The sequence below is a fragment of the Phacochoerus africanus genome, chromosome 9 (genome assembly GCF_016906955.1).
Source record: "Phacochoerus africanus isolate WHEZ1 chromosome 9, ROS_Pafr_v1, whole genome shotgun sequence".
Lineage (NCBI taxonomy): Eukaryota > Metazoa > Chordata > Mammalia > Artiodactyla > Suidae > Phacochoerus > Phacochoerus africanus.
Window position 1 is genome coordinate 128297596 of NC_062552.1, and position 8690 is coordinate 128306285.

The 8690-nt window shown below is 49.2% G+C and overlaps 2 pseudogenes across 1 annotated transcript; both read right to left on the reverse strand.

Annotated features, from left to right (window-relative positions):
- Positions 1-1783: 1783 nt before the first annotated feature.
- On the reverse strand, positions 1784-2355 carry LOC125135507 (immunoglobulin heavy variable 3-23-like; annotated as a pseudogene).
- Positions 2356-7090: 4735 nt separating this feature from the next.
- Positions 7091-7668, reverse strand: LOC125135505 (immunoglobulin heavy variable 3-23-like; annotated as a pseudogene). The gene is made up of 2 exons (XR_007136980.1): positions 7538-7668; positions 7091-7443 (listed from the first exon to the last, which is right to left on the reverse strand). The product of XR_007136980.1 is annotated as an immunoglobulin heavy variable 3-23-like (transcript).
- Positions 7669-8690: the final 1022 nt, after the last annotated feature.

Consider the following 8690-nt stretch of genomic DNA (forward strand, 5'->3'; position numbering starts at 1 on the left):
AAATGAAAGTAATTATTTCTACTAAACAAAAGGAATTGGTTTGCTGACAGAGGCCTCTAGGCCGGAATTCCCGAATCGGTTGACCCTCCAGATGCAGCAGGTGCACCTGCCCAGGGGAGCTTTGATTCTTCCTACAGGGACACAGAGGAGGTCAGAAGGACGCTCTGCGTTGGATGCTCTTTAAGCAACTTTAACTCAGAGGAATCAACGCTCCATGGAGACACATATATGGGAGGCTCACGTGTTCTGTTGTTTTTCTATCTGCACACAGACATGTGGGGTAGGTCTAGGTGTACCTGCCTTTGAAGGAGGTAGCTCTATGCTCTGCAGCCTGCATGTGGAAAGCAGCAGAGCTGTGGAGCCTACATCAGGGAAGAGAGAACTCTTGCTGTTTTGCTTGTCTTTATGGTTTGTTTTACATTAAAGCATAGTTGATTGAGAGTGTTGCCCAACTTTTCCTCTGTAGAGCAATCCAGATATACTTATATGTACATTCCTTTTCCATATTCTCTTCTTCATATTTTATGCCAAGAGACTGGATGTAGTTCCCAAGTCTATACTTTGCTAACAGGGCCTGTGGTTTCTTTCTCTTCCTTTTTTTTTGTTTTTTTTGTCTGTTTGCCATTTCGTGGGCCATTCTTGTGGCATATGGGGGTTCCCAGGCTAGGGGTCTAATCAGAGTTGTAGCCGCCGGCCTCCAGCAGAGCCACAGCAACGCAGGATCGGAGCCATGTCTGTGACCTATACCACAGCTCACAGCAACTCTGGACCCTTAACACAATGAGCAAGGACAGGGAACGAACTCGCAACCTCATGGTTCCTAGTCAGATTTGTTAACCACTGTGCCATGATGGGAACTCACAGGCCTGTGCTTTCAAAAGAGGAACTGCCTCCCACCCCTCACAGGAATTCCTGGAGAGAATTGGCAAGTGGCTAGTGAGGTTGCAGTGATTGCTTCCTGGAATGAGAGCAGGGGTGTTTCTCTTGCTGCCTAGTGCTCACCTCGGACTGTGTGGTGAAGGCGGGATCCTGCCCATTGGTTTACAGCACTTTCTGAAAATGCACATGTTATCATCGACCTGAGTGTAAACGTTCCCTACCAAATATCTACGTGTTGATTGAGATAATTTTCATGGTTCCTATTTGTCACCATGTCACCCACAGAGCAGAACAGGATGCAGGCTTCACCTATGTCGATGGAGAGTGTATTGGACCTGGAAGCAAGAGCCCAGAAAGGACACTCCGCCCACGTCCTGTCTACCTGGCATCATTCCTGGGGGCCCGTGAGGGTCCTGGTGTGATACCCTGCTTTTAGGCTCTGCATGCATCAGAAGTACAGGAAAGCAAGGAGCCACGACCCTGGCAGTGTCTGCCAACCTAACAGCAAGCAAGGACTGAGATTCCAAAGGAGGAAGCAAGTCTATGATTCCCTCTGCTTAAAGCCAGTGTGGTATGTCTGAACCTGCTCGATTTTTTCAATATTTGGACGAGAACAATCAGGAATTGAAATCGTAAATTACTCTCTGTCTATTGTGCATGACATGATACTTTTTCTTCCAGTCTCAGAGGGCCTTTGTGTTGCAGAGCCTGTAGCGTAAGCAACAGAATCCTGTGTCCTAAGTGGATCCCCAGGGAGATGCTACATGGAGAGGAAGAACCAGACCCTGGCAGGAAACCAGCCCTTCCAACTCCCTCTGCACCTGCTCCTGGGTATGAAACATACACACAGTGACTGTGGGTCCTGAGCGCCCCCTGCAGCCCAGACCCTGTGTCCCTGCAGGGAGGTTTTTGTCTGGGCTCACACTGCCTTCCCCTCACTGTGCCTGTTGCACAGTAATACCGGGCCGTGTCTTCGGTTCTCAGGCTGTTCATTTGCAGATAGGCCGTGTTCTGGGAGTTGTCTCTGGAGATGGTGAATCGGCCCTTCACAGAGTCTGCGTAGTAGGTGCTACCACCACTACTATACAATAGCTGCCAGCCACTCCAGCCCCTTCCCTGGAGCCTGGCGGACCCAGTCTATGCCATAACTACTGAAGGTGAATCCAGAGCCGACACAGGAGAGTCTCAGAGACCCCCCAGGCTGCACCAGGCCTCCTCCAGACTCCACCAGCTTCTCCTCAGCCTGGACACCTGCAAACACAAAGACATCCTGGTCAGAAAACTGTCACACGCACACTGAGGTGCCCTCCAATCCTCTTTTTTCTCCCCCCCCCAGGATTTACCTTGTAAGAGAGCAAACAAGACCACCCAGTTCAGCCGAAACTCCATGGCGGGTGGTCTGTGTTCTTTCCGGATCACAGAATGGGATCGTGGGGCTGGGCTCCTTGCCAGAGCTGCAGGGTCATGGCAGGGCTGGTTTTATCTGCTGAGGGAGGAACCTATTTGCATGGCCTCCTAGTATATAAGCGGTTATGGCATCGCGTGACCTCAAAGTGGCAGGTGCCCAAGGCAGGCATGAGGGTCCTGATGCTGGCCGGTTGGATGGCATTTACGGAGATGTCTTTTCATTGCGTCAGTTTCGTCACGGTAGACACCTGTCACTCGTGGGCCATTCTGATTTCCACCGTGGCACACAAACCGCTGATGGAGAAGTCATTGTTTTCCCCACACTCAGGAAATAAACTCACCCAGGGGCGTAGCGTTCTGTGGCGTCTCCAAGGACGCACACGTGCTGGGAGTCCCTCCTTGTGTCTGCACTTGTGCTCCTCCTGCTGGACCCACCTGTCCCCTGAACCAACTGCAGGACAGAGTGGACACACCTGCAGGGGGGCAGATCCCCTTCCATCTAACGCTCACGATGGTATTGTTCCCCCGTCGTATTTACCTTGGGATGTACCGTTAGGGTTCATGGGAGTTTCTCATGTATCTCTAGTGCCTATATTGGATTTATGGGTTTCCTTTAATAGATGCTCTGGCATGGGTCCTCTGGAGTATAGGGCAGTTCTGTGCTTCATTTTTAAGTAACCTCCCTACTGTTCTCCATAGTGGTTGCAGGTTCGCAAATGCCTGTAATGACGCAAAGACATCATTCCTGGAAAAATGGATGAAACCTGTGTGCCTGGAAAGTTAAATACATGCTTCTAAAAATCCAGTGTTCAATCAGGAAATCCAAAATAAAATAAAATACCCCAAGGAAAATGACAGTGAAAACACAGCCATTCCAAATCTATGGGATGCCCCCAAAGGTGTCATTACAGGGACGGTGATGGCTATGCAGCCTAAGCCATCACCTAAAGGAATTAGAGACAAAGAAAAAAACCTGGAAAGTCCGTAGAGGTTGGTCATCTTATGGAGTTGGGAAGAAATCAATGGAAAAGCACTTCAAAATACAAAGCAGAAAAAAATTATGCTCATATATGTATAGCAGGGTCAGTCTGCTGTACGGCAGGATACAAGATTCACATTCAGAAATCAGTCACATTTCTGTCTACGCACAATGAAACTTTAGAGAAGGAATGCTGAAGACACAATACCTTTTAAAATTGCACCCCCAAAATTCAAACACCTGGGAATACACCTGACCAAGTGGGCAGAGGACCTATATGCCGAGAGGTATCAAACCTTCATCAAGAAAGGAAAGCAGACGTAAAGAAATGGAAAGATACTCCATGCTCCTGGGTTGGAAAAATCAATGCTGTGAAAGTGGCCATACCACCCAAAGCGATCTGCAGGTTCAACACAATCCCTATCTAATTACCCATGACATTTTTCACAGAACTGGAACAAACTCTCCAAACATTTCCATGGAACCACCAAAGACCCAGAATTGCCAAAGCAGTCCTGAGGAACACAAACCAAGCAGGAGGCATCCCTCTCCCAGACCTCAGGCAACATCACAAAGCCTCAGTCCTCAGGACCGTGTGGTACTGGTACCAAAACCGACAGACCGACCAAGGGAACAGAAGAGAGAGCCCGGAAACAAACCCTCACACCTATGGTCACTTAATCTTTGCCAAAGGAGGCAAGGACAGAAAAATGGGAACAAGACTGTCTTTTCAGCAGGAAGTGCTGGGAAACCTGGGCAGCTGCATGGAAAGCAGAACACCCCCGCACACCATGCACAGATATAAACTCAACGTGGCTGAGAGACTTCGGTGTAAGACAAGACAGCATCAAGGTCCTGCAAGAGAACATAGGCAGAACATTCTCTGACATCAACCTTACCAATGGTTTCTCAGGTCAGTCTCCCAAAGCAACAGGAACAAAAGCAAAAATAAACGGATGGGACCTCATCAAACTGACAAGTTTTGCTCAGCAAAGAAAAGGAAAAGGAAAAACAAAGAGACAGCTTACAGAATGGGAGAAAGTCGTTTCAAATGATGCAACTGACAAGGGCTTAATCTCTAAAATGTACACACAGCTTATGCAACTCAACAGCAAAAAAGCCCCCAACCCACTGAGAAATTCGGAAAAACATCTGAAAAGACATTCCTCCAAGGAGGCTATACTGATGGCCAACAAGAACATGAAGACATGCTCACCGTCCCTGACTATTAGGGGAAAGCAAATCGGAATTACCCTGAAGTACCACCTCACACCAGCCAGAATGGCCGTCGTTAACACGTCCACACATAACAAGTGCTGGAGGGGGTGTGGAGAAAAGGGAACCCTCCTGCACTGTTGGTGGGAATGTAAGCTGGTACAACCACTATGGAGAACAGTGTGGAGATACCTTAGAAAACTATACATAGAACTTCCATATGACCCCGCAATCCCACTCTTGGGCATGTATCCGGACAAAACTTTCCTTGAAAAAGACACACCCACCCACATGTTCATTGCAGCACTGTTCACAACGGCCAAGACGTGGAAGCAACCCAAATGTCCATCAACAGACAATTGGATCAGGAAGATGTGGTGTATGCACACCATGGAATACGACTCAGCCATAAAAAAGAACAGAACAATGCCATTTTGCAGCCACATGGATGGAATTGGAGACCCTCACCCTGAGTGAAGTAAGTTAGAAAGAGAAAGACCAGTACCATATGATGTCACTTATATCTGGAATCTAGCATACAGAATGAACGATCCGCTCCACAGAAAAGAAAATCATGGGCTTGGAGAAGAGACTTGCGTTTGCCAAGAGGGAGTGGGAGGGTTTGAGAGCTTGGGGTTAATAGATGCAGACTATTGCCTTTGGAATGGATTAGCAATGAGATCCTGCTGTGTAACGTTGGAAACTGTGTCTAGTCACAAGATGGAGCAAGAGAATGTGAGAAGAGAGAATGTATCCATGTATGCGTAGCTGGGTCACCATGCTGTATGACAGAGGAAAAAATAATGCATTGGGAAATAAAACCTAAATGAAACTAAACGAAAGTAATTATTTCTACTAAACAAAAGGAATTGGTTTGCTGACAGAGGCCTCTAGGCCGGAATTCCCGAATCGGTTGACCCTCCAGATGCAGCAGGTGCACCTGCCCAGGGGAGCTTTGATTCTTCCTTCAGGGACACAGAGGAGGTCAGATGGTTCCTCTCTGTGTTGTGTTTTGCTTATTCACTTTAACTCAGAGGAATCAACGTTCCATGGAGACACATATATGGGAGGCTCACGTGTTCTGTTGTTTTTCTATCTGCACACAGACATGTGGGGTAGGTCTAGGTGTACCTGCCTTTGAAGGAGGTAGAGCTAAGCCCTTCAGCCTGCATGTGGAAAGCAGCAGAGCTGTGGAGCCTACATCAGGGAAGAGAGAACTCTTGCTGTTTTGCTTGTCTTTATGGTTTGTTTTACATTAAAGCATAGTTGATTGAGAGTGTTGCCCAACTTGTTCTCTGTAGAGCAATCCAGATATACTTATATGTACATTCTTTTTCCCTATTCTCTTCTTCATATTTTATGCCGAGACTGGATGTAGTTCCCAAGTCTATACTTTGCTAACAGGGCCTGTGGTTTCCTTCTCTTCCTTTTTTTTCTTCTTTTGTCTGTTTGCCATTTCGTGGGCATTCTTGTGGCATATGGGGGTTCCCAGGCTAGGGGTCTAATCAGAGTTGTAGCCGCCGGCCTCCAGCAGAGCCACAGCAACGCAGGATCGGAGCCATGTCTGTGACCTATACCACAGCTCACAGCAACTCTGGACCCTTAACACAATGAGGAAGGTCAGGGAACGAACTCACAATCTCATGGTTCCTAGTCAGATTTGTTAACCACTGTGCCATGATGGGAACTCCCAGGCCTGTGCTTTCAAAACTGGATCTTCTCCCTACCCCTCACAGGAATTCCTGGAGAGAGTTGGCAATGGCTAGTGAGGTTGCAGTGATTGCTTCCTGGAATGAGAGCAGGGGTGTTTCTCTTGCTGCCTAGTGCTCACCTCGGACTGTGTGGTGAAGGCGGGATCCTGCCCATTGGTTTACAGCACTTTCTGAAAATGCACATGTTATGATCGACCTGAGTGTAAACGTTCCCTACCAATTATCTACGTGTTGATTGAGATAATTTTCATGGTTCCTATTTGTCACCATGTCACCCACAGAGCAGAACAGGATGCAGGCTTCACCTATGTCGATGGAGAGTGTATTGGACCTGGAAGCAAGAGCCCAGAAAGGACACTCCGCCCACGTCCTGTCTACCTGGCATCATTCCTGGGGGCCCGTGAGGGTCCTGGTGTGGTACCCTGCTTTTAGGCTCTGCATGCATCAGAAGTACAGGAAAGCAAGGAGCCAGGACCCTGGCAGTGTCTGCCAACCTAACAGCAAGCAAGGACTGAGATTCCAAAGGAGGAAGCAAGTCTATGATTCCCTCTGCCTAAAGCCAGTGTGGTATGTCTGAACCTGCTCGATTTTTTCAATATTTGGACGAGAACAATCAGGAATTGAAATCGTAAACTACTCTCTGTCTATTGTGCATGACATGATACTTTTTCTTCCAGTCTCAGAGGGCCTTTGTGCTGCAGAGCCTGTAGCGTAAGCACAGAATCCTGTGTCCAGAGAGGATCCCCAGGGAGATGCTACATGGAGAGGCAGCCCCAGACCCTGGCAGGAAACCAGCCCTTCACCTCCCTCTGCACCTGCTCCTGGGCATGAAACATACACACAGTGATTGTGGGTCCTGAGCGCCCCCTGCAGCCCAGACCCTGTGTCCCTGCAGGGAGGTTTTTGTCTGGGCTCACACAGCGGTCCCCTCACTGTGGTTTTTCGCACAGTAATACCGGGCCGTGTCTTCGGTTCTCAGGCTGTTCATTTGCAGATAGGCCGTGTTCTGGGAGTTGTCTCTGGAGATGGTGAATCGGCCCTTCACAGAGTCTGCGTAGTAGGTGCTACCTACTAACTACCACTACCAATAGCTGCCAGCCACTCCAGCCCCTTCCCTGGAGCCTGGCGGACCCAGCTCATTTGCATAACTACTGAAGGTGAATCCAGAGCCGACACAGGAGAGTCTCAGAGACCCCCCAGGCTGCACCAGGCCTCCTCCAGACTCCACCAGCTTCTCCTCAGCCTGGACACCTGCAAACACAAAGACATCCTGGTCAGAAAACTGTCACATGCACACTGAGGTGCCCTCCAATCCTCTTTTTTCCTCCCCCCCCCCAGGATTTACCTTGTAAGAGAGCAAACAAGACCACCCAGTTCAGCCGAAACTCCATGGCGGGTGGTCTGTGTTCTTTCCGGATCACAGAACGGGATCGTGGGGCTGGGCTCCTTGCCAGAGCTGCAGGGTCATGGCAGGGCTGGTTTTATCTGCTGAGGGAGGAACCTATTTGCATGGCCTCCTAGTATATAAGCGGTTATGGCATCGAATGGCCTCGAAAGGGCACTTCCCAAGAGAAGGTGTGCGTGTCTTGCCATTGGTTGTGCTGAGAGCCTTCAGGGAAATATGTTTTCGTTATGGCACTTTCTTCACAGGAAGCCCATATGCACATGTGCTATGCTGATTTCACACTTGCACAGGACCCTCTGGTGTAGAAGGCGTGGTGTTCCTCTTACTCGAGGGGTTAACTTCAACTGGGCACGTAGAGGGTTTGCGGAGGGTCCGGGGACACACACGTGCTGGGAGTCCCTCCTCGGGTCGGCACTCGAGGTCTTCCTGCTGGACACTCCGCTGCCCTGGACAGTTCCAGGACAGAGTGGACATGCCTGGAGGGGCGGGCAGACCCCTCCCTGATGAGAGCACGATGACATTGTTCTGTGGTAGCGTTTTCCTGGGAATTTATCATCAGCATTCATGGGAAAACCACAACTGTCTCGAAAGTGGGTTGTTTAGTTGAGTTTTTGCTTTGAGGGCCACACGCGTGGCCTATGGAGGTTCCCAGGCTAGGGCGTCAAGTCAGAGCTACAACTGCCGGCCTTTGCCACAGTCACAGCAAAGCAGGATCCGAGCCGATTCTGTGACCTACACCACAGCTCACGGCAATGTCGTATCCTTAACCCACTGAGCGAGGCCAGGGATCGAACCCACAACCTCATGGCTCCTAGTCGGATTCGTTTCCACTGAGACACGGTGGGAACTCCTCAAGCATGTTTGTTTTTGTCGTTGTTGTTAAAATACTTTTAAGAAGCGTTTCTGCACAGGTGCAGATGCCATATTGAACAAGCAACTCTCACTTCTCTCAACCCCGTGACATAGTCGAAGCCTTCATCCAGATCCGTCTGAAGACAGTATAGTTGTAAAGGGAGACCCTGAGAGCGAGAGGACTGCTTTTGAGGTTGTGTGCAGTTGGCGCTCATGCCGAATTGTTCCCCTTCTTCTCTCC